This window comes from Mauremys mutica, chromosome 9 (assembly GCF_020497125.1).
Source record: "Mauremys mutica isolate MM-2020 ecotype Southern chromosome 9, ASM2049712v1, whole genome shotgun sequence".
Taxonomy (NCBI): Eukaryota; Metazoa; Chordata; order Testudines; family Geoemydidae; genus Mauremys; species Mauremys mutica.
Genome location: NC_059080.1, coordinates 63,381,949 through 63,404,211, shown reverse-complemented (window position 1 = coordinate 63,404,211; position 22,263 = coordinate 63,381,949). Strand labels below are relative to the sequence as shown.

The 22,263-nt window shown below is 39.8% G+C and overlaps 1 protein-coding gene across 1 annotated transcript in view; it reads left to right on the top strand.

Annotated features, from left to right (window-relative positions):
- Positions 1–22,263, top strand: part of FOXL2 (forkhead box L2) — a 263,381-nt gene that overhangs the window by 182,196 nt on the left and 58,922 nt on the right. Inside the window, exon 4 of the mRNA XM_045029577.1 lies at positions 6,924–7,075. The gene's annotated coding sequence lies outside the window, so the exon portion shown is untranslated. The remainder of the gene's footprint in view (positions 1–6,923; positions 7,076–22,263) is intronic.

Here is a 22,263-nt window from a genome sequence, read left to right as displayed (position 1 = left end):
CTTGTGATAAAATGTCAAGAGTTGGCCACACGGCTTCAAATCATCCACTGGTACAGCAGCTTGTTGGCTGTGATACTGCCTCAAAATCAAAAGCAAGTGGCGATTGTTTGTCTCTAGACTGACACAATGATACTGCTTTGAATACAATTCTGGGGGTGTAAGTATTCTGAGCAGAGCAATGATTATTTTGTGTGAGCCAGACTGCTGACTATATAGTACTGTTAAAAAGGGTTTAAGCTGTATGGTGGAAGATAGAGTATTCATCTGAGGTATCTTCTGCTGTATCCTTTTCCAAATAAAGAGTACTGAAAAGAATGTATATTACTGTTTTTGAGAGCTCTCAAGTTTAGCCCCTCTTAGTATTTCTCTAGCACTCATTCCTTTTCTGAAAGGTAGAGTTTTCTTACCCTCAGTCTACAGAGCTTGATCTCCCCAAATCAAAACTCTGGCGGTCTTTATCTCCTTCTGCCCTGGTGTAATCCACTCAAGGTCATGACTGTATGTAGTACATTGCGGAAGATTTAGGATTCAGGCCGTATTAACTATAGTACTGATATAGATCATAAATTTACATTATCCTGAATGGAACTAGTGGCTGATGAGTATCCTGGGAAGGTGGAGGAATTTGCAGATGTGCGATGGGATGGAATGGAGGAATAGGAATATATAGTATTCTACAATCAGGGTCCAATCTTCTATGGTAACACTATTGTAAGTGATACGTTGAGATTTTCAAAGCAGTCTAGAAGACTGTCACATCTCCCCTTAACTTCAGTGGAAGAAGTGTCTAAATAGCTGAGGCTGTTTTTGAAAATGTCAGCATAAATGTTTTGGACCATTACTGTAATGTTCATATGGGGGTGGGGGAGAGAGAAGACAGGTGACTGAAAGAAGACTGCCGGGTAGGCAAGCTTCCAATATCAATTTACATTATTTATTTTTAAAGGATGAATCAAGTCTTCAAAATCACTACAGACTTGGCAGGTAGAAATTGCTAAGCTTTAACTTGCCTCTTGGCCAAAAAGCTCCGTGAGTATGGGCTCGCTAGATACGGCAGTCTTTCCCACTACCTGAATTTAATTCAAACCATTCTGCACAGTCCTAATTTTAATCCTTTCATTTTGGTTTTAAGTTACTGCATATATGGCACAATGGAAATATTTTTTCAAACTTAAATTAGAAACATACTTTGGGAGCATGAAAAAAAACCCCTCTCTCTTCAGTGCACAGTGAAACATCTTTAACTCCTAGCTGAAGTGCAACTATGGTAACATTTTTACTTGAAAAGTTTGATAGCAGTGGAGGAAAACATTTTTTGGAATATGCTTTTTGTGTGCCCTTCCACCCACTCAACTTTCACAAGCTACCTGAAATATCCTACCAATCTGCCCAGATTGTGTAATTCTTCTAAATAAATATGGTATTAGAGCAGGGGTCTCAAACACGTGGTTATTTCCTCGGGGTTATTTCCTGTGGCCCACCAAGCTCCCCCGAGTTATTTCCTGCGGCCGCCAAACTCCCCTCACCCACCACCACCCCTTTCCCTCTTCCCCCCAGTGTGCTGCATCCCTGCTCCTCTGCCTACCTCCAGGTGCTTAGTGCTTTCCAGGAGGGAGGGGGGAGGGGTGGGGAGCTGCGCACTCAGGGGAGGAGGCAGAGAAGAGGCGAGGCAGGGGTGGGGATCTGGGAAAGGGGTTTGAATAGGGGCAGGGAGGGGTCAGAGTTAGGGTGACCAGATAGCAAGTATAAAAAATCAGGACAGGGGGTGGGTGGTAATAGGTGCCTATGTAAGAAAAATCCCCCAAAATCAGGACTGTCTCTATAAAATCAGGACATCTCGTCACCCTAGGCGGAGTTAGGGTAGGGACTTTGGGGAAGGGGTTGGAATGGGGGCGGGAAGAAGCAGGGCAGGGGTGGGGCCTCATGGAAGGGGTGGAATGGGGAAAGAGCCGGGGATGGAGGGGGGCTTTTGTACCTTAGAGCAACCTGGGAATGAAATATGATGTGTCAGAAGGAAAACCTGAGTTTTCTACTTTACCATGACTGCTAATTAAAGACATCAGAATACAACTGACACGGAGAAACTATGTTACAAGAGAAAATCATGATTGTAATAAGACTCAAAGTTTGCATTCTGTACCTTTACAATTTTAATTTTGAAATGCTAATGAAAAATATTATAGCTCTGTAAACATTGGCAACAATGCTATTGTTGTCAGCTCCTCAGACAATCCCAGAATGTGTGCATACAAGTTGCACCATCCGTCTAGTCTCCCTACCTGTTTGCTACAAGAGAGTAGAATGGCCTTTTTATAGTATATGAGATATGTGAATGAACCAAAACCTTGCATCCAAACACCCCTGAATTTTGAGGGAAGTGGAGTGCTTGGTTCACAGTTTCAGGACCGAATTTGGCTGCTGAGGCCCATTTCTAGTGTACATGCCCTTGTTAACCTTTAACACCCTTCTTTTTTTCAGAACTGAGGAGCTGGGAATTTGTGTTGTAGCCCATGCTCTGGAGAACTGTTACTTGTAAGAAAACAACTGAAAAGGAAATTCATTTTTAATTTAATTTGGGAGGGGGTGGAATTAAATTACGGGTCAGTTGAAAGTGTCTGAAATTCAGAGGGCTCAATTTTGTAGGGCTCAATTATGGCTTTCCTGAGGTTGAGCTGTTCTAAGAAAGGGGAAGCAGGTGGCCTGCTCTTTACTTTTGTAATATTTTTAGAGAGGTTTAGATTCTGGATTGGAACTTCATAGAAATATAAATAGAAAAAATCATTTTAAGTGAGGCTTGCCGACCTTGCAATGATGCTTGTATTGCCTTTCATCATCCTCATCTCCCTGCCACAGAAATGGTACCCAATCTGCTTTCATTGTGTTCAGTAATAGTCAGGAGGACCATGTTAGTACTATATATATATCTATATAAAGGCTGCTTACTGCCATTGTATCAGGTCATCCCCAATATCATTTTCTCCTTTTCAGTTGTTAAAGAAGCTATTTTAAAATGTTAAAGAAGTCTGCTGCTGAAGCTCACTAATGAGGCTCAGCACTCCCCCCTTGCTTTGATTTTAGGCAGAGCAGTGCACCTCAGACACAGAAACCTGATCGCTGACTGAGCTGGCAGCCTTCTGGAGGAGGAGTTACACTGAGATCCCATACCAGGCAAGGGAGAACTTTACCAGTTAAGGCTGAATGAAGGTCCAGAAATCTTTTATGTTAATAGATTAGTGACCTAATATGAACATTTGAATATGCATTACCTCCCTTGCAGCTTCTTGGTAGCTTTGGGGTCTCTGACTGCCACTGTCTTGAAGCTGCTTTCTGATCCATGGAACGAGCCGCTATTCTCTGGTTACTACTTCCAGGCCCCTGTTGCCATGGAGAGAGCACAGCTCAGTGTTACGCTAGCTGAAACATTGAGACCATGGCCATGGGTAGGTGGGGAGGGATTATGCTCTAGGCTGTATCTCTGTGGTGAGTCATTCCAGCAGGTAGTTTATGATTGGCATCCTGGAAGACACTCTTGCCTTCAAGATACTGCCTAGTGCAATCGTACCCTTAAAAGTGAAGACTAGAGCGTTTCTGCAGGTCTATGTCTCAAGAAGTTGAAATTGTTGTTGGGAGCAGCCAACAATGGTGGTCTCCCAGCCAACTGGGAAGACTTGACAGGTTTGGAATAAGGGGTCAGCTGTAAACTTTACCTCCCCACAGATAGACAGGAAAGTGACATCTCCACTACCCCATCTGTTCATCCAGGGGACAGGAGGGAGGTAACAGAGGATGCCTGACACAGCCAGGGGCATGAGAGGAAGATGTGGTTTTAGGCAGCAAAATTTCTGAGCATCACCCACCCTGGCTGCCAACACTTCTTCTCAGCTGGTCCTCCTTCCAGCAGCAGTCTCCTGTGTCAAGTTTGCTGTGTGCGGGAGGGCTGAGGGGGAGCTAGTTTATGGCTTCCTAGTTCTCAAACTACCCCAACATGAATTTAAGCAATGTAGATGCTGCTCTAATTTATAACATCTGGTTATGGTCCTAAAGGGACACACAGAAGCTGTGAATAGTGAGAGTTGAACTGAGCCCTGCCTCACTCTGACATGCCCTCTGAGCTGAGGTAGTTGGCAAAAGAGACTGCTCCACCACCCTTATGTCATTTGCAGGCTTCCTTCTCCTCACCCTTCCTGGGGGAATTCTGGACTGATTGTCTGAAGTCAGGTTCTGGCCCCTTTATGCTCCTCAGGGGTTGCTAAGAGGCCAGTTTCAGGGCAGCATCTGGTCTTTACCATTTCTAAAAGGTAAAACACCACCGTGATTGCTTGATCAGTGGTTGAACTTGGGTTCTGTCATTCTACCAATTTTAGACAGATTCCCTATGCTCAAAATGGGGAATACTGCTGGAACCAGCAAAATCTCTTAAACCAATATACATTTTTACATGCAACCACTGTAGCAGGTAGTGAACACTCTAGTCAAGGTCACAGACAGACTTTCTATAAACTGGTGGAATGACTCGGCATACAAGAGTTACCCATGTTATTTCATCAAAGATTAGTATTGTAACAAAGTAAGATAGCATAACTGCACAGAGTAAGTAGAATAAATTCCCAGCCTGGTAGCCAACCTGATCCAATATCTCTTGTGTATACAGCTGTACTTTTCCCAAGGCATTAATTCAGTGAGACATAACTCTTTGGCGTGTTACAGGTGATATTGTAGACCTCAATAAGAGCCTGATTTTGAAAAGTGGTTTTAATCTGGCCTTTAAGTGTGCACATGCAAGTTTGCATACTCAATGTGCAAAAATCTGACCCAGCATGTGCTAATCAGTCATCATCTACCCAGTTTGTGCACACGAAAATTGTTTACACTTGCATGTTGGCAATGGAGCACACAAACTCGGGAAGGTATGCATAATCCTAGTGTGCCTTGGCTGTTACTAGATGGATACAAATGCATGTTTGTTTCTATAATGGGTGGGAGCACAAACTTTGTCCCCAAACTTAGTGCCCACAGCTGAAAATTTAGTATGTAAAGTGTGAATATGCCATGGGTGTATATGTATGATCTGTATAGTGCATAGATAGTACAATAGTCATTGCCGACACAGCCACATATGATCTTCCTACAGGGCTACTGCATGGAATTTACCTTCTCTTAAAGAAGGATATAATAATTAAATATGATGCGGCTTTAAAAAAGTACTGTGCTTTATATAACGTCACTTTCATTGAATTATGAATATGACAAATTTACTAAGGAAAGGTGACCAATAAATAAGTGACATTGTTGAAGATCCACTCAGCATTTGCTCTTCCTAATGATTATTTTTTTTAAAAATTATGAAAGACAGCAATGGAAAATGATTTCTTTCTATCACTGCAAATGGGAAGTGATGAGGATATAAGGGAACATATAAATGCAGCATTCCTGAGTGGCTGTGGGGTGGAGGAGGAGGTTGAAAAAAGGTCATTCTGTTATCCCTGGGCGTAGGTCAGGAATCACATCTGACATGATCACATTCAGAAAATAATGCAAAATGAAAGAGAGGAAGGGGCAGATAGAGTATCTGTAGTAAAGCAATCTTATCTATGGCATGCTGACCACAGTGGCAAAGTGTAAAGGGCCTAATTAACTTTCTGCTTATCCTCCCCTTCCTGTTATTCCCTCTCCACACACCAGCCACCCAAAGTTCTTTCTTCAAGCTCTGAGAGATGAGTTGCTTTTTCTAAGGACTGACAGGAAATAATGTAAGGTGGAGGGTGGGGGGAAAGGTTTCCTGTTCTAGTTACCCCGTGTTTCTAAATTCTAAAAAACAAAACAGAAAAGGAATGTCATGGACCAGTGTGATCCACTATACAAGGACGTTAACAAGGATGTCAGTATATGGATGTAATTTCATTAGGACTCTGAATAAACTTTAAATATAGTTACAAATTGAATGATTTTAAGTGCTCAAATGTATTTAAACTTAAACATAATGGAGCCCCTTTAAGGCCCTACTCCTGAAATTGGATTTCCCCAGGTGGGGTCCAACTATAGGATCAGGGCCATAGTTAGACTCTTTCAGTTATAAATCTATTTTTAAATTTATCCAGTGATAAACTTATTTCATAAAGCAAAATAAAATATGTACCGGGGTTTTACATCAGTGGCAGCTTGTATATTTCTTACCTCATCCTGAAAATAGTGTTAATGTTTAATGTTACTATTTCAAACTACTGTAAATCTTTTTTAAAGAGTCTGGTACTTGACCTAGATCTAATGACATTTTTATTTTGACAGTGAATTTATTGTTCATGGATACATCATAGCATTGGCTTGCTCTAGGCTTAGTGCAGCCAGGAGCTGTGTAGCCTTTCTGCAAAGTTCAGTCAACGTACTTCAGTCTAAACCTGCAATGCTGTATCTTGCCAGTTCTGGACCTCACTTCTATGATGATTGGCAATCATGCTAAAAGAAACAGTTTAGTATTGTGGACTAGTTTCCACTAGGAATTAGTTTAAATCTATTTGTGTGAGATCCCTTTGAATACCAGATACTGTCTGTCACATTTATTTTAAATACATTGACAATGATGCAATAAGTAATTTTGTGGGAAGCCAGTGGTACACTTCTTAATTCAGTGCCTTTAAAACAATACTGGAGAATCACCACATTTAAAGTGTATTAAAATGGGTTAAGTTTTAAAACTACACAAAATTTCTAAAACACTTTTGGTAAATACTTCAGAAAACATTCTTCCTTATAGAACACTAGATATCTATCATAGTAAACGTATTTAATGCTTTTATCCATGCTATTACAGAAAAATTTAAAATCATGGCAGTGTTCATAGATATCAGTGCTGGAATGCAACTAGACTATTTAATACCTGAAGGCAAATTACTTATTTAAAACATTAGTGTCTCTCTGTTTTCTAGGAGAAATGTGCACCTCTTGTTCAAGCAGACATCCTCAGCACAGTTGAACAGCCCTCTCAGAACGCACAACAGCTCTGAGGAAGGATATCACAAGTGCTGGAAGATGTGGAAATCTGGTAGAATTCTACTTCCCCTGATCTCGAGTCTGTCAGGTACAGTGCCAGCTGAGTTTCAGCAGTATTTTGTAGTGACTCTAGTGTGAATCAATTAGAATCTTTATCCAGCAGCTTTGCACATACCTGAAGAATTCAAGCCATTTTCTCATACTCTGATTTCTGGTTTGATTTTGCTATCTCTGCCATGCAGTAATGGTAAAGAATTAAAAGGAAAATTTGTTTTCTTCAAAACAGTGAATAAAGAGTATTTTCTCTTAAACTTCACCTCTTTGACATCATTGCAAAGCTTTTGCCCATCAATTTCTCCAGTTCTGTCCTGCCTAGCTTCCTACTATGGAAGAAACAGGCCACATATCCTCTGTCTTAAAAATCAGCCTTTCTATTCTGCAGTATTGTAATCACAAGAGTTTTTTTGTTTGTTTGTTTTGTTTTTTATAAAACATGAATCAGGGCCGCCCAAAATCATGAAAAATAATTTTTAAACCATATTATTTTAAAAAAAAATCTTTGTGTTCTGCTTTTTCAGCCTTGAGGGGTCCCATTTTCAAACTTTTCTGTCCAGCCATGAGAACTAGAAACTTTTTTTTAAAATGAAATGTGAGATCTCATGTAATCCCATTACTCCAGGAGCTGGGCTTTAACAAAAACACTGAAATTCATGAGACTCACAATAAAATCACAAGAACTGGCAATATTGAATCTGGTATTCTTCAGTCAGACTACATGTATCTCAGGCAACTTTTGCATTATTGCAGTTTGACTTGGCACTTAAAGGTTAAAGCTTGAAGTGTGGGTAAGGATGCAAACCACGGCATTGGGGCTATGAGGCCAGTACAGAAACACTCTGGTTATCCGTACACATGAGTCTAACTCTGTCTTCACTTTCCCCACCTCTGCTATGTGCGCAGGGGAAGAAACATAGGAAGGATTCCTGATTTGAGCAGGTGTGAGGAAGAGAAGTGAGAGAATGCCCTGTGCAAAGGCAGGGCTCTGCGTTCAGATTCTGTGAACTGGGTTGATTTCACAGGCTAGGGATATCTTGGTTTTGTTTTGTTACATGATTATGAAGGTTCTCTTCTGCTGAATAGGCCTTTGGATTGGTGCTGTGTTTCTGCTGAGTCATCCCAGAGCATGCTTCCTGTTCCCACTCATCATGGCTGAACTGCTCAGATAGTGGTTTAAGTTTTTCCTTTTTGTGACTTGGATATTTTGTCTGGAATTTCAGAACAGAGGAGAAACTGTCCATGAGTCTGTGTGACCTTCTAGACTCTATGGATTTAGGTGGAAATTCTAAATATTCAGTGCTTCCTGGCAGCCTCATCCCCAAAGCCAGTAGTGCTTTGCAGAGCTTGGGCTGTCTTCTGGGGCATTGGTTCCACCTGACAAACAGCCAGGGCAGGAGGACACCCCCAGGAAAGTTAGCGCTGACACAGTCAGCATTACTTTACATGGTTTTCTCAACACTGTGAGGGGATTTAGGAACAACCACTTGTACTATATGTAAGGGGCTAGGGTAGCTATCCAGATGAAACTGCCTGGCTCCTGAATAAACCATGGTTCAATAAGAGCTATGTGCGGGCTCTGGACCTCTGCCCAAAATTGCCAAAATTCTATGCAGAACTTGAGATGCATAGTGGGGAATGCTTTCCCCTTTCGTGGCTAGACTGAGGCTTTCATACAGGACTGTCCATTCGTGGGGCAGGTAGAAATAAGACATGGAAAAGATCTATATTTTAAAATGAATATCAAGTTAATGAAAGGGGCCAAGCTGGGAGCTAGAGTCACTGGAGTGCCTCAGGCCGCTATGTCAAACTCTGAACTCCCTCCCCCCCCATATTTTTGAGAAATTTTGAGAAACTTTGCTGGAAGTTTGTAAACAAACATTTCCAACACTGACTTGGAAACACTATTAAATTGTTTAGTAAATCATTTATATTTTTAATTAAACACATTTACTGCAACTAAAAATATTTCCCCCCTCAGCTTCCCCCAACAAAACTAAAACTAAGGTATGGATTGACATTTTAGTGGTAGGTTTGGCATAATCCAATTTTTAATTTTGGTAATTTTAACAGATAATATCAATGTTTATTTTTAAGCATTTTTTTAAAATTGTCATCGATTTTAAACTTTCACAGTTGTGGGAAATGATGGGAGGGGGCATCAGACAATTATTGACAGTAGACCTTGACATTCAAAAAGTTAAAGTTTCGTAACCATTAAACCACAAATTGTCAACATCACATGTCAAAATATACAAAGTAAATATCCTTAAACATCAACAGATGCTCAGGCAGCATTATTCTTTCTATGCCTATCTGTACATTTCAATTATCGATGGAAATAGTATCAGTTTGCATGTGTTCAATGAAATGGACATTTACCACCACTGATCAATAAATTGCAACCAGCCCCAACAAGAACACTTTTGCTACATTGTCTCATTTGCTGTGTATTCACCTGTGACCTTTTTATCATAAGTGCAGCCTTAGCTTAGAAAGAAAGAAAGAAAGAAAGAAAGAAAGAAAGAAAGAAAGAAAGAAAGAAAGAAAGAAAGAAAGAAAGAAAGAAAGAAAGAAAGAAAGATGGGATCCTCATGAGATCTGGAATTCAGTTCAGAAAAACCTTCAAAAGTTCAGACCTCAAAGCTCTGGGCCAGTCCCTATGGCTCTCTTTTCCTATCCTGTCCCATTCCTACAACAAGCCCTGTGACAGAGCAGACCCCCTTTCGACTCTGCCTGCTCATGTTTCTTTAAGTGGAGCCTGATCAGCCTCTCTGCTCAGAGGGGATGTGACATAGCCAGTGGTAGTTAGAGCTTCCTCACTTTGTCCCATCGATACCACTCTCACCTGAAAGATCCATCTCCAGGGATGAGGCAAGGTCATTTGTTCTCAGCGCTCCTTCAGTTTTCATGTCTGCTGAGACTGCCATCTAGGGTGCTGGTTGTAATAGTGGGGTTTATGTGGACAGCTCTCTACCAGGAACTAGAGTCAAACCACCAATTCATGTCACATTGGGTACTAGAGTGAAACCACCAATTCATGTCACACAGACCACCAGCTTTCAGTTAGTGATGAAACAATGCTTTGTCATTAAATCACTTTAACTATTAGGGCTTGTTTACACTTGGAAATTTACCAAAACAACTATTCCAAGATATTTATTCCAGCATAGCTATTTTGGTAAACTTCCCAGTGGAGACAAGTACCCCCTGCCTTTGAAGTCTGTCATCCTATGTGGAATTTCCAGAAAGCCAGCTAATCCCATATATAGAACCAGGGTAAAAATAACTACTAGAGTTGATCTGAAGAACTGATACTATTATAACCATAAAGGTGACATCTAGCTCAAGGGATATTAGAAACCTCACTTCTTACTTGCTCTCCAGTCCCACAAAACAGCCAACACTTAATGCACCTATTGTGCATAACAAACAGCATAAAATGAACTGAGATGGAGCTTCCCACCACCGCCTGCTCAAGATATGTTGACATAAAGGAGTGGCAAAGAGGAAGGTGAAAACAGATGAAAATCCCAGCTGAATGGCCCTTCTGGAGGGTTTTTAATCTTCTTACACCTGTTTCCAGGCACTGAAGTGTGATAGTGACAGGGTGTAGAAAGGAATGTAACAACCTGGGCAACAGGATGTGGGTGGAGGCAAAAGTCCCATGGGAGAGACTTTGCATCATGTTTCATATCATGGATGTAGATGCCGTAATGCTGCAGTAGGTAAGTGTAAAGTTATTTAAAGTAAGTGCTCAGAAGTGGGGTGTGTTGGGAAAAGGCACAGCATTTAATTGTGTTAACAAGTATTCAGCTCAGTCTAACTCTGCTCAGGCTTCTGAAAACATCTAGTTTCCGGGCATTACTCTGAGCTTAAACACAGGCATTAGCATAGTCACTTCACTCTATATAATCTTATCTGCATAGTCACTCTGATATTTATAAAATAACTGGCCTTGCAGAAAGGTGAGTTCTAAACATTCAAAAGCAATAGGCCAAAAATAAAAGTTAGCTTACAAGCCTGCCAAGTTATTGTCCAGTCAGCACTACAATATCTTTGTCTAAGAATAAAGGACAAAATATCAAATATCTGAGAGCTGTACAACACTGGCATGAATAAAAGAAAGAAAAAAATTAATATAATCTCTGCCACAAAAGGCCTCAGAATTACACTGTTCAAAAAAGGAAGAGGCATGGGTAGAAACCACATGTTGGAAGTAGGAATTCTATTCAGTCATATTTTTTAAATTATTTTTAATTTGGAACATCCAAACTACCTAATATGGATTTAAACCTACCACTGAGCTTGGAATTCCTCGGGGTCAGCTATAGTTTCTATTCTGATTACCACAGATTCTCAGCCACATGGCCAGATTCCAAGATTAGCAGAATTGTTGCAAAATGAGATGGTGGTGTTTGTTTGTTGTTTGTTTGCATGTGTGTGTTGTGTTTGTTTTTTCAGTAGCTGTAGCAAGGGACATGTGAACACCTTTATTCAGTATTTAGGTTCTTAGGTGTCAGGTGCCTTAGATACTGACACACCAGACTAATTTCACAAAAGAAAAGAGAAAGCTACATGTTGTCACATTTACCTCTCCATTGCCTCTTACACAATATGACTGAGAATGGAATAAGGGAGGATGCTTTTTTATTTTGTTTTCCAGCTGTTCATTGTACCTTCCTGCAATGGTTCAGCCTCTAATGACTAGGCTTAAGCCTCTATAGATGACACTTCTCTACACTTAAAGTGCCAGCTACCAATTTGTCTTATTAGGTACCTGTTAAGTGGGTGGAGAGATAGAGCTCAAAAATTTTGTTATTGATATAGGGCCAGTTCATTCCCTTCATGGGTGTGAGTGGGGAAATCAACTTGGGGTCAAGAAGTACCGTGCATTAGATGGAATTCATCAGGATCTGGTAGAAAGAAGTCAGGCTTTATTGGCTTGTAGAACAGAACAGGGGTGCAACCCCATAGAACGCATGGATAGCTAGGATACCTCCCAGAAGCCATCTTTGTGGAGATGATTGCACACTAGTTTGCAAGCTTCCTGGAAAGAGGACCCACACTGGCATGGTTGCTTGCAGTGGCAGTTCCCTGCAGGGAGTGATAGGAGGGGAAATACCATAAGATGATGATAGCCTAGTGAGCATTATTTTAAGTTGGTATTTCCCATGAGATTACAAGGGGACCGTGCAGGAAGGCACTGCTCCTCCCACTTCTGCATGTCAAAGGGCCTTTTCTCCCTATTTTGCTCTCCACCATGTGCTCATAGTTACTGGGACTGATCCTGAAGTCCGACATAGATAAAACTCCCATCAAACTCTCTCTTTAATAACTTGGAATTCTGACTATCCATCTACTTTTTGGAATTATTTGTGAATGCAGTGGAGTGTTGTAAAACTATGTAAAACAAGCAGTCTTGCAAAATTTCTGTCCTTTTTTGCCCTACTGTAGCTTGCAGTGATGACACTACTGCAGCAGAATGACTGCTTAGCGTTATACTACATTTAAAATAGGATTAAGCAGACCAGAAAGCACTGTTTTCAAATGTTTTAAAATCCATTTTTACTGGTATAAATGTCCTGGTTTTGCCCACCCCTCCCCCTCAAAAAAAACCATCAGTTCATTTTCTTTTTTCTGTGTTCCTAAAAAGATATATTGGCATGCAAGGCTTCTACAGATATGGCATTAGATCCATACTTTCTCTTAGCATGGAAAAACCACACAGAAGCTTGTTTTTAAAGAGAGAGAAAATAAGATTAAACAAGACAGGGAATGTCGTTATGAAAGAATGAAAATATTTTCATTACTAGGGTATTTGTATGTCAACAGCTGATACAGAGTGATGTGAGCCATTCCTACAAGGACTCCCAAAGTCTCTTCCTTGTACCATACATCAATTAGCAGAACCCAGATTAAATGAGCAACATACAACACTTCTCAGAAAGTTACTGAATTTCACATTTTCTTATCATTTTATTAAATGTTGATTGTTTCCCCCCATGGTGACTTTTGTCATGCAGTCTTTTAGAGATGCAGATTCCTAAGTAATATAGTCAAAAAATGTGAACTTGTCTGATATGACTAAATAGATATTATTAGGTTGCTATTGTGTAGTATATTAAAGAATTGCAATGTTGCTTGGTCACTTATTGAAAAGAAGGTCTGCATTTGAGATGGGCGGAGAATGGGTAGGAAGAGAGAAAGTAACCATAGGGATAGATAAGAACATAGAAAATATCACCATGCCACTATATAAATCCATGGCACTCCCATAGGTTGAATACTGCATGTAGTTCTGGTCACCCCATCTCAAAAATAGATATATTGGAATTGAAAAAAGTACAGAGAAGGGGAACAGAAATGATTAGGGTATGGAACAGCTTCCATATGAGGAGAGATTTTAAAAGACTGGGACCGTTCAGCTAGAAATGAGACTAAGGTGAGGATATGCTAGAGATCTATAAAATCACAAATGGTGTGGAGAAACTGAATAAGGAAGTGTTAGTTACCCCTTCACATAACACAAGAACCAGTAGCCTCCCAATGAAATTAATAAGCAGCAGTGTTAAAACAAAAGGAAGTATTTCTTCACACAACATACAATCTATCTGTGGAACTTGCTGTTAGGGAATGTAGTGAAGGCCAAAATTATGACTGGATTCAGAAAAAGAACTAGATAAATTCATGGAGGATAGGTCCATCAATGGCTATTAGACAAGATAGCCAGGGACACAAACCCATGCTCTCAGTGTACATAAACCTCCAACTGTCAGAAGCAGGTAACAACAAGGGATAGATCACTTGAAATTTCTCTGTTCTTTTCATTCCCTTTGACACTGGGTAGTGTTGGAGTCAGGATGCTGGGTTAGATGTACCATTGGTTCGACTCAATAATAGCAATTTTTACGTTCTTTGTGTGGAGGTAGCAAAGAGAGACTATACATAAAACTTGCTAACACAGGACTGTAAGAGGTGAAGCAGAATTCATGTATGGATCAAACAGAAATGATCAAATATAGTGCCCACTTCTGCTGCCCTTACTCTCATTGAGTAGCACTTGTATGAGTAGTCATTTATTTCAATGAGACTACACACTTAGAATGTGAGTTAAGGTTTTACTGATAATTATTTAGTCATTTTTCAGTCCTAACTAAATCCTTATAAAATTATTAAGATATCACTGGAAAACAATTGAATGTATTAGAATATGATGTCAGTGGGTGCAGAGTTTTGTGGGTTATTTTTTTTTAATTTTCAAAATGGTTTTGTGGTATTTCTTTGCTTTCCTACACAGCTGCTGTGTTCCACTGCGGAAGTGGCTGCATTTTGGTGCCTGATCACTCTCCATCTAGGATGACCAGAAGAGAGACATGAAATATTGGGACATGAGGGGCGGGGGATGGGAGCACTGGCGGAGAAAAAAAAAAAGAGCCACTGGAGCATAGGAAAAATTGGTGGGGGCTGAGCACCCACCAGCAGCTCCCTGCCCCCCACCGCACCAGCTCACCTCCGCCTCCCCTGAGCGGGCTGCCGCATCCTGCTTCTCCCCCCTCCCTTCCGGGCTTGTGCTAATCAGCTATATAGCAGCGCAACGGCTGGGAGGAGCAGGAGGAGGAGGAGGAATGTGGCATGCTTGTGGAAAAGGCGGGACCAGGGTGGGGATTTGGGAAGGGATCCAATAGGGCAGGGTGGGGGCAGAGTCAGGGCGGGGCCAGGGCAGAGTCAGGGGCACAAGCCTCCTCTGCCTGTGCGCCGGAAGGCAAAATATCAGGACAATTTGTGTCCCGACTGAACATCGATCGGGACGCGGGACAAACAAGTAAATATCAGGACAGTCTCGATAAAATCAGGACGTCTGGTCACCCTATCTCCATCCCATACCTACCTCAGCTTTTATGAATTAATTTTTGTGAATGCTTTGAAGGAAAATTGCTATAGAATTACAGAGTATGATTGTTTCACTTGAATTTCGTTTTAGTGTTTCATTTCATCTCCATGTGTTTGAAGATTGGCACAACTAAAATATTGCTCAATATCTTTGATCTTTCCCAGATAGCCTGTTGTAATTGGCTCCTTGCAGATCTACCCAATCCTTATTGGAGCTGTTCGGAGTCATGTGGCTTGTTTGAGATTATTGTGCTGTTCATGTGACTTCATTAGTTAAACGCCTTTATTGGAATACATAGAAAAAATTGAATCCATTTAAATTTGATATCTTTTAAAGCTCTTCACTCCACAAGACCATCCTATTAGAAACACAATCTATTGGTACCATTTTTGGTAGACTCCATTTCTGGGCTTGTCTCTCAAAGCCATGTTACTAGTTATAGTTCTAAATATAGAACTTTTGATCCACTTTCTTCCAGGTTGAAGGAACTCTACCTCATGAAGATATGCACTTAGCAATTGTTCTGGTTTATATCACAGCAGTGCCTATAGACCTCAGTCAGGGATCAGGGCCTATCATGTTAAGTGCTGTATAAACACATATACATATGCACAATATAACAGATTGATCCTGTCCTAGTTTGCTTAGAATAAAGTTTAAGAGATGGGATTTTCAAAAGTGTTTAAATGAGGTGCCCTATTTGCACTGAAGGTCAATGGGACTTCTGCATCACCCAAGTGCTTTTGCAAATCCCACCCTAACACTTTCTATCTGAACCAGCTATCGCTAACACTTTCTACCAGATGAAAAAACCTTTTTTACCAGATGTTTTCTTCAGTGTCCTACTAAGCCACTTGGGGATCTTGTTTTGGAAGAAATTGAAGGATAATTGAAGCAGGAGTCAATATAATTCTTCTCAGAATACTTGTTCAGGTATTTTCCCTCACAAATTGTCCCAGGTCTTCATTCCTTGTCTCCTCTTTACTCTTAAATATCAAGAATTAAGTTGATGAGAATACCTGAAGCTGCTTTTCTTGTCAGACGTTTTCCCTGATAAGTGGTCTTTCAAAGGATTTTTCCAGAGATAAGGTAACTATTAAACAATCAAGAAGACACTAGCCATCCTTCCACTAATACCATCTCCTATGTTATGCAAGTCCTAAGGTTTGTGGATCCTACCCTACACCTTTCCTAAATCATCTTTAGCCGGGGGGTCTTTAACGCTGACAATAGCAAAACTAATTATATTATGACCTGAAGAATAGCTCTGTGTATGCTCAAAAGCTTCTTTCACCAATGAAAGTTGGTCCAATAGAAGATATTATCTCATCCACATTGGCTATATATTAAGAAAATGGAAGAACATTGTCCCACAAACAGAAACTCAATGAGTGAAATAAAATACCACTGGATTAATAGAGAAACCCCCATTATATGAAAGGAGTAACAGAAAACACTGATGAAACTGGGAGAGTTTGGATCCAATCAGCAAACACTGACTCATGCCAGTCAGTGACTTCACTGGGACTACTTGCACATGTAAGGGTTTGAAGGATCAGTCCATTTATTGCCAGTTTGTGATGTCTCTTCTTTGGTGCCTTACTCACCCTTTTTAGGCCAGTGGGCTCTTTAATTAGTAATGTGGGCCCAATCCTGCACATCCCTACTCATGAGTGGATCCATTGTCTTGAGACTACTTCCATGAGTTAGGGTTTGCAGCTTCTTAGTGTTCCTTACTGTGTACTGGTAGGGCAGATAACACTACACCTGTTTAGTTTTTTGAGGTGTGGGGTTTTGTTTTTTTGCTGCTTTCTGTTTGTTTGCTACGTGTGAGTTTATTCTAACTGAAAATATTTATATACACAATCTTTCTTTTTCTAATTACTATTCTTGATTTAATTTTATTTTTCCATCTCCTAGCTATGGATAATGATTCTCTAAATGCAAATGTTAAATAAATCTATTTTATTTCACAAGTTGGTAGATAGGGATTAGGAATATCATTTATCCAGTAAAGATCTCAATATATGGGACTACGTTGATTATGAATTAAGCTCCCAGTTTCATGTCTCAACTTCTTTACACTTGGCTGGGAGCAAACCCCTATGTCTCAGGTGGGTGGATTGTTAACTTCCTATCCTGAGGAGGTATCAGAGGAAGAACAGAGATAAAGAAAACAAATCCGTGTCTGGAATTAACAGTGTCCTTCTATGCAAGTGTGAAATAGCCTTCCCCCACCCAAAAGCATTTTGGGGATCACTGGGCAGAGGGCAGGATACAGGGATAATATGAAATGTGGGGACACGGTATCAAGACTGATTAAAAACCTGGCAAAATTGCACAATGGTATATCCAGTGAGAAGAAACCTTCACCTCTTGCTGTAGTTTTTGGCATCAAGAAGAGCTTATCTTCAAGTAACTTGTAAAATGTAAGGTGAATTGCTAAAGAGGAATGCAGACAGATTCTCATATCAGCACATTGTTTTGGTTCAGACTCCACTGGATTTATGCGAAGTACATTTGGCAAAAAAGAAAAATCAGTTTATCCTTTGTTTTTTCCACATGCTGTTAGCCAAACAAGCTGTAGGAGGAAATTAATGCTGGGAAGGTTGGAAAATAATTCACACACTATTTTAGTTTTCATACCACTTCAAAAGTTGTAGCAGGTTTGCTTTAAAAAACACACACACACACAAAAAAAAACCCACCATGCTCACAGACTTGCTCTTTTTGAGCCTTACTGCAGCCATAAGTACAAAGTTGGAGAACAGTGCTGCTACTTCAAAGTCCACTGTATAGAGAGATTATTTAGAGATTTTCAGGCTGAACAGTAAGGATGAATTCAGAGGACCAGTATAGTCCTACTTGAACCCTGTTTTGAGGGCATTATGCTGGGCAAACAACTGATTTTTCAGTTTAGCGGCAATTCCTAACTTAATAAATATTTGGTTCAGAGCAAATCTGAAATTTTTCAAAATTTTTGGTGAGTTGAGGAATAAAAAAATGTTGGGTCTGTTTTGAGGGGGAATTTGAACCTGAGCCTTCTACTTCCCAGGTGAGTATCTTAACAAGTGAGCTAAAGGGTGGGAAGTGAGAAGGGCCTCAACACCATGACCACAATCGCCACCACTTCCTCCTTCGGCCATTTTGTGAATGGCCAAAATTGTGTCAAATTTGGGATTGGTTTCAGATTGAACGAAATTGCATTTTTGTCAGACTCTTTGCCCAAACAATTTTGCCCAATTCTAAACTGAAGTGAATTTCATCCTAAATGAACATTTCAGAAGATTATTCATGATCCTGAATGAATTTTATGGTCTATTGACCTTCTGAGGGACTACACACATTACCTATGAATTGTATACCTCTTTATTGAAAAGAGCTGGGCAAATAATTCTCAGCAAATAATTTATTCAATGAATTTTATCACTTTGTTTTCACTTTGTTTTCAGATTGTCCAAGCAGTTGATGATTTCTTTGTTTTTCCAGGTTCACCACTACATAATTTCAGCAAATAATAATTCTTAATGCCTGGCTTGTCTGAGCAGTTCATTGCAAGTATGGAATAATCAAAATTTGAGCAGTATTGTGTATAGGATATATATGTCCCATGGCTGGATGAGTGTAACTGTTAGTATCAGAAGTCACTTTCTGCTAATATTTTCCACTATTCACATTAAAATTCACTAGCGCTATAAATGTCACTTCTGGTACATGTCCTCTTGATTATTTTTGGAAAATGAACAAGAGAGAGCACAACAATAGTCAGTGAATTTTTTTTAAACGTCTAATTATGATCTATTGTATGAACTATTTGCCCTGTTCCTGTAGTGAGAAACACCAGGGGCTTGATATATCCCTGCAGGCATGAGGATGTAATTTGCACTACCGTCTACCATAGGCAGAGCTGTAACTTGTGGATATTAATTCTCAGGGCAATGGCAGTTGTGATAACGCCATCCTCTGGCAGTATATCTCTTGGGTACCCTTGTATTGCTCCCTTTCTGGCCAAAGGTGTTGCCCCCCATACATGTTCTTTGTGGGCTGCCTTGATCAGCTTTTGGCCCACAAGAGGATCAGTGGCTGCTGGTGCCTTATACAGTTTTGCTCCCATTCCAAGTGAACTTTCCATTACTGGGGCTCTGCAATTTAGAGTCCCAGGCACTGGAATTTGCCTTGAAGGTACAGTACATTTGTTTTAAGTGTACAAATTAAACACATAATTTCATAACTATCTGAAAAAAGGAAATGAAAATACAGGGATTTTGTTTGTAAATTCTATCCAAACATCAGGATCGTGTTACAAAGAGTTTAGATGGAATTTACAACTCCACAATTTTTCTGCTCTTCTCCATTTTCCCCACCTGCTTTAAAATATGAAAGATATGCTTGCGTTTTCTTGAAGGACTGAAATTTTAAACATGAGAATCACAAACAGCGAACAACAAAAATTGCCTTTTTGGGAAGTGGAGGTGAGGGGACAACCAGTAAATATATGAGCTACATTTTGTGAAAAGTTTGGGATTTGTAAAAATTATCATATGTTTGTGAATAATAAATACTGTGATGGCAAGAAACATAGCAAACTGACCTCTGCTCTTAATGCATAAAAATAATCACAAGTCAATTGTCTTTCTATTATATCCAGAGGTATGAAAATAGTCAGGTTCATACTGAAAGTGGATTATGACAAAGAGTGGCATTCTCTCCTTTGTGGACTCACTCTTTCAGTTAAACTGTTCACGTGAGTAAGAGATACAGAGTCCCTTGTGTGGGAACAAATCAGTCTGAACTAAATGTTCTACTGTACAGAACAGCCTTCATCTGATGGTAGTGGTGGGGGGGGGGGAATGGTGATGCCTGCAAGGTTACTAGGGAGAAGGTTACTGCAGTGAAAATAAAGAGGACTTTCTATTATTTGATTACTGCAGAACTTAAACAAAAAACCATACCATCACCAACTCTGGAGTTCGATATACTAGCAGACTGTGAACTATATTTGGAGAGGTACAGTGATAATATCTACTTAAAGTTAGCTAAGAAATACTGCACAGTTTGAAACAATATTTGCAAGGTCCTTGTCAGCAAATGCCTCTAGGAAGGATATAGCAGGAAGTGAGGAAAGGAGACCCTGTCTCTCAACCCAAGGCCATTTTCATACAGTCTGAAGATCTTCCCCTTACCCCTTTTGCAGTTGAAAGATGCTTCCTGACAGCAAGTGCCACCTGTGGAGTAATGCACTTATTTCATTCAATAATAGCCATCAGGGAAATGAACTTTGCCATTGGTGGTTATACAAAATTTTCCCACAAATAGTGTCTTTTTCAGTAACACATTTTTGTATCTTTAATTGTGAAGTTTCAAAAGAGGCTGATAAGCATGAAATAGATGAAATAATCAGAATTGCTTATTTGCTCTACCGTTCCAGTCCTAACCCATAGGACACAAAATGCCATAGATTGTGATTAGCACAAAAAAAACTTGACTGACTTTATTCATAGTAGCTGATTTCACAGGCAGGCGGTACATGCAAGCACAGTGGGTAGCACATGATTATGGAGTACCTAATGAAATTGTTTTTTCCATGGAAATAGCATTACTTTTAGTGGATGCAAATGGTTTGTATAGATTTACATGGCCAAAATAAACACAATTTATCACCAGGATATACGACTGCAAACACCTAATATAAAGCATTTGAGGTTGAGGCACAGACTAGTTAATCTCTGTGGAAAATATTTTATCTTTCAGATATGCTTATTTACAGTATTGTAATACTCTTTAAATCATAAAGGCCAATTGGTATAAGGAAATGTAACTCCATTGAAGTTAACAATATTGCATCCACTTACATCAGGGTTGAATTTGGTCCTTAGCTTGTTGTAGGGGGTTTTAATCTTAAAGTTGAATTCTTACTGTGTGTAGGGGAAAGCCTTATTTTACTAAGAAGCAAATTGCTCTCTAGGCCTTCATATGCTAAGGGGATGTTTACAAGACTTTCAGCTACGGATCATTCTCTCCACTGATACAGTTCAGAAGTTATACAGCATACATGGCAAGTTTAGTGATGTAGCCACCATTATGCCAGCAGTAGACTCTCCGGGTTGACATGTTCAGTTACCCAAAAGGAACATGTCCTCAGTGTTTAATTTTGAAAAATATGTATTTATTCCAGCCTATGTTAGCTCCTCATGGGTTAGTCAATCATTTGCCATGCATCAGCTGAGGGATCTCTAGATGAATTTCAGATATCAAGACAAGAACAAAGAATACCTTTTGTCTTAACTATGCCAAAAAGGCATGGAATTGCCATTCCATTTGTTGAACCTTTTCTTTCCTGACCCTGGTTTCATCCTCTTTCAGCATAGTAATTCTAGGAAAATGAAATAGTTTAATTTACATGTGCTGTTTTCATCATGTTGGTGCTGTATGTATGAAACTTCCCTTCTTAATGAGAGTTCATTGTATGCATGAAGAAGTGTATATACTGTAGACTCCCTTCATTTCTTGGCAATAAAGTCTCTTATAACTCACACCAGTCAGACCTCTGGCACCTCTCACACTATAAAACTGTGCACTCACATGGCCCGTATCACCCACTGAAATAAATGCTTAACACATATTAAATTTCACAAGACAGCTGCAAGGTGTTATACCCATTTTACAAATAGTTAAACTGAGACACGTGCTAAATCCAACATTTCTAAACTTAGGCTAAAAATTTGGTTGATGTAGTTCAAGGCTGTGCAATGAGTCAGTGGTAGAGGTAGGTATAGAATCTAGGAGTCTTGATTTCCTGTCCTTGCTCCAACTGCTGGGCTGTACATATTTTTTCCCTAGAAACTCAAATTATGTTCAGAATGAGACAGTGCTGGGATTCAGACCATTCTCTCTTTTCAACAGTTCCTCTGGGCCCACTGCTTAGCATGGTAACATGACTTATAATGGAAAAATTTGGCTCACCCTAGTGCATTCCAGTTGACAAGCATCACATTTACCAGATGAACAATGGTAAATCTTGAGCTTTATGGAGATTATTTATAAATCTGAAAGATACTTTGTTGCAATTTAAGCTCTAAAGAAGCACAGAGAACCAAAAGAAGCATAGACAACATCAGTGAAATATCATAATGGAGAGAATAGTGTTGACACTGACCACAAAGACAAGTTTAGTCATTACAACAGCAAAAATTGATTCTTAGCAATTCAGCTCCTATGGTGATGGATACCTTAAGATGCACAGAAATGTTACTCTCATTGGACTCACTCAGCAACCCTACAGGAAATTTTTCTCACTCCTCCCCTGAATAACCTGAATTACAACAGCT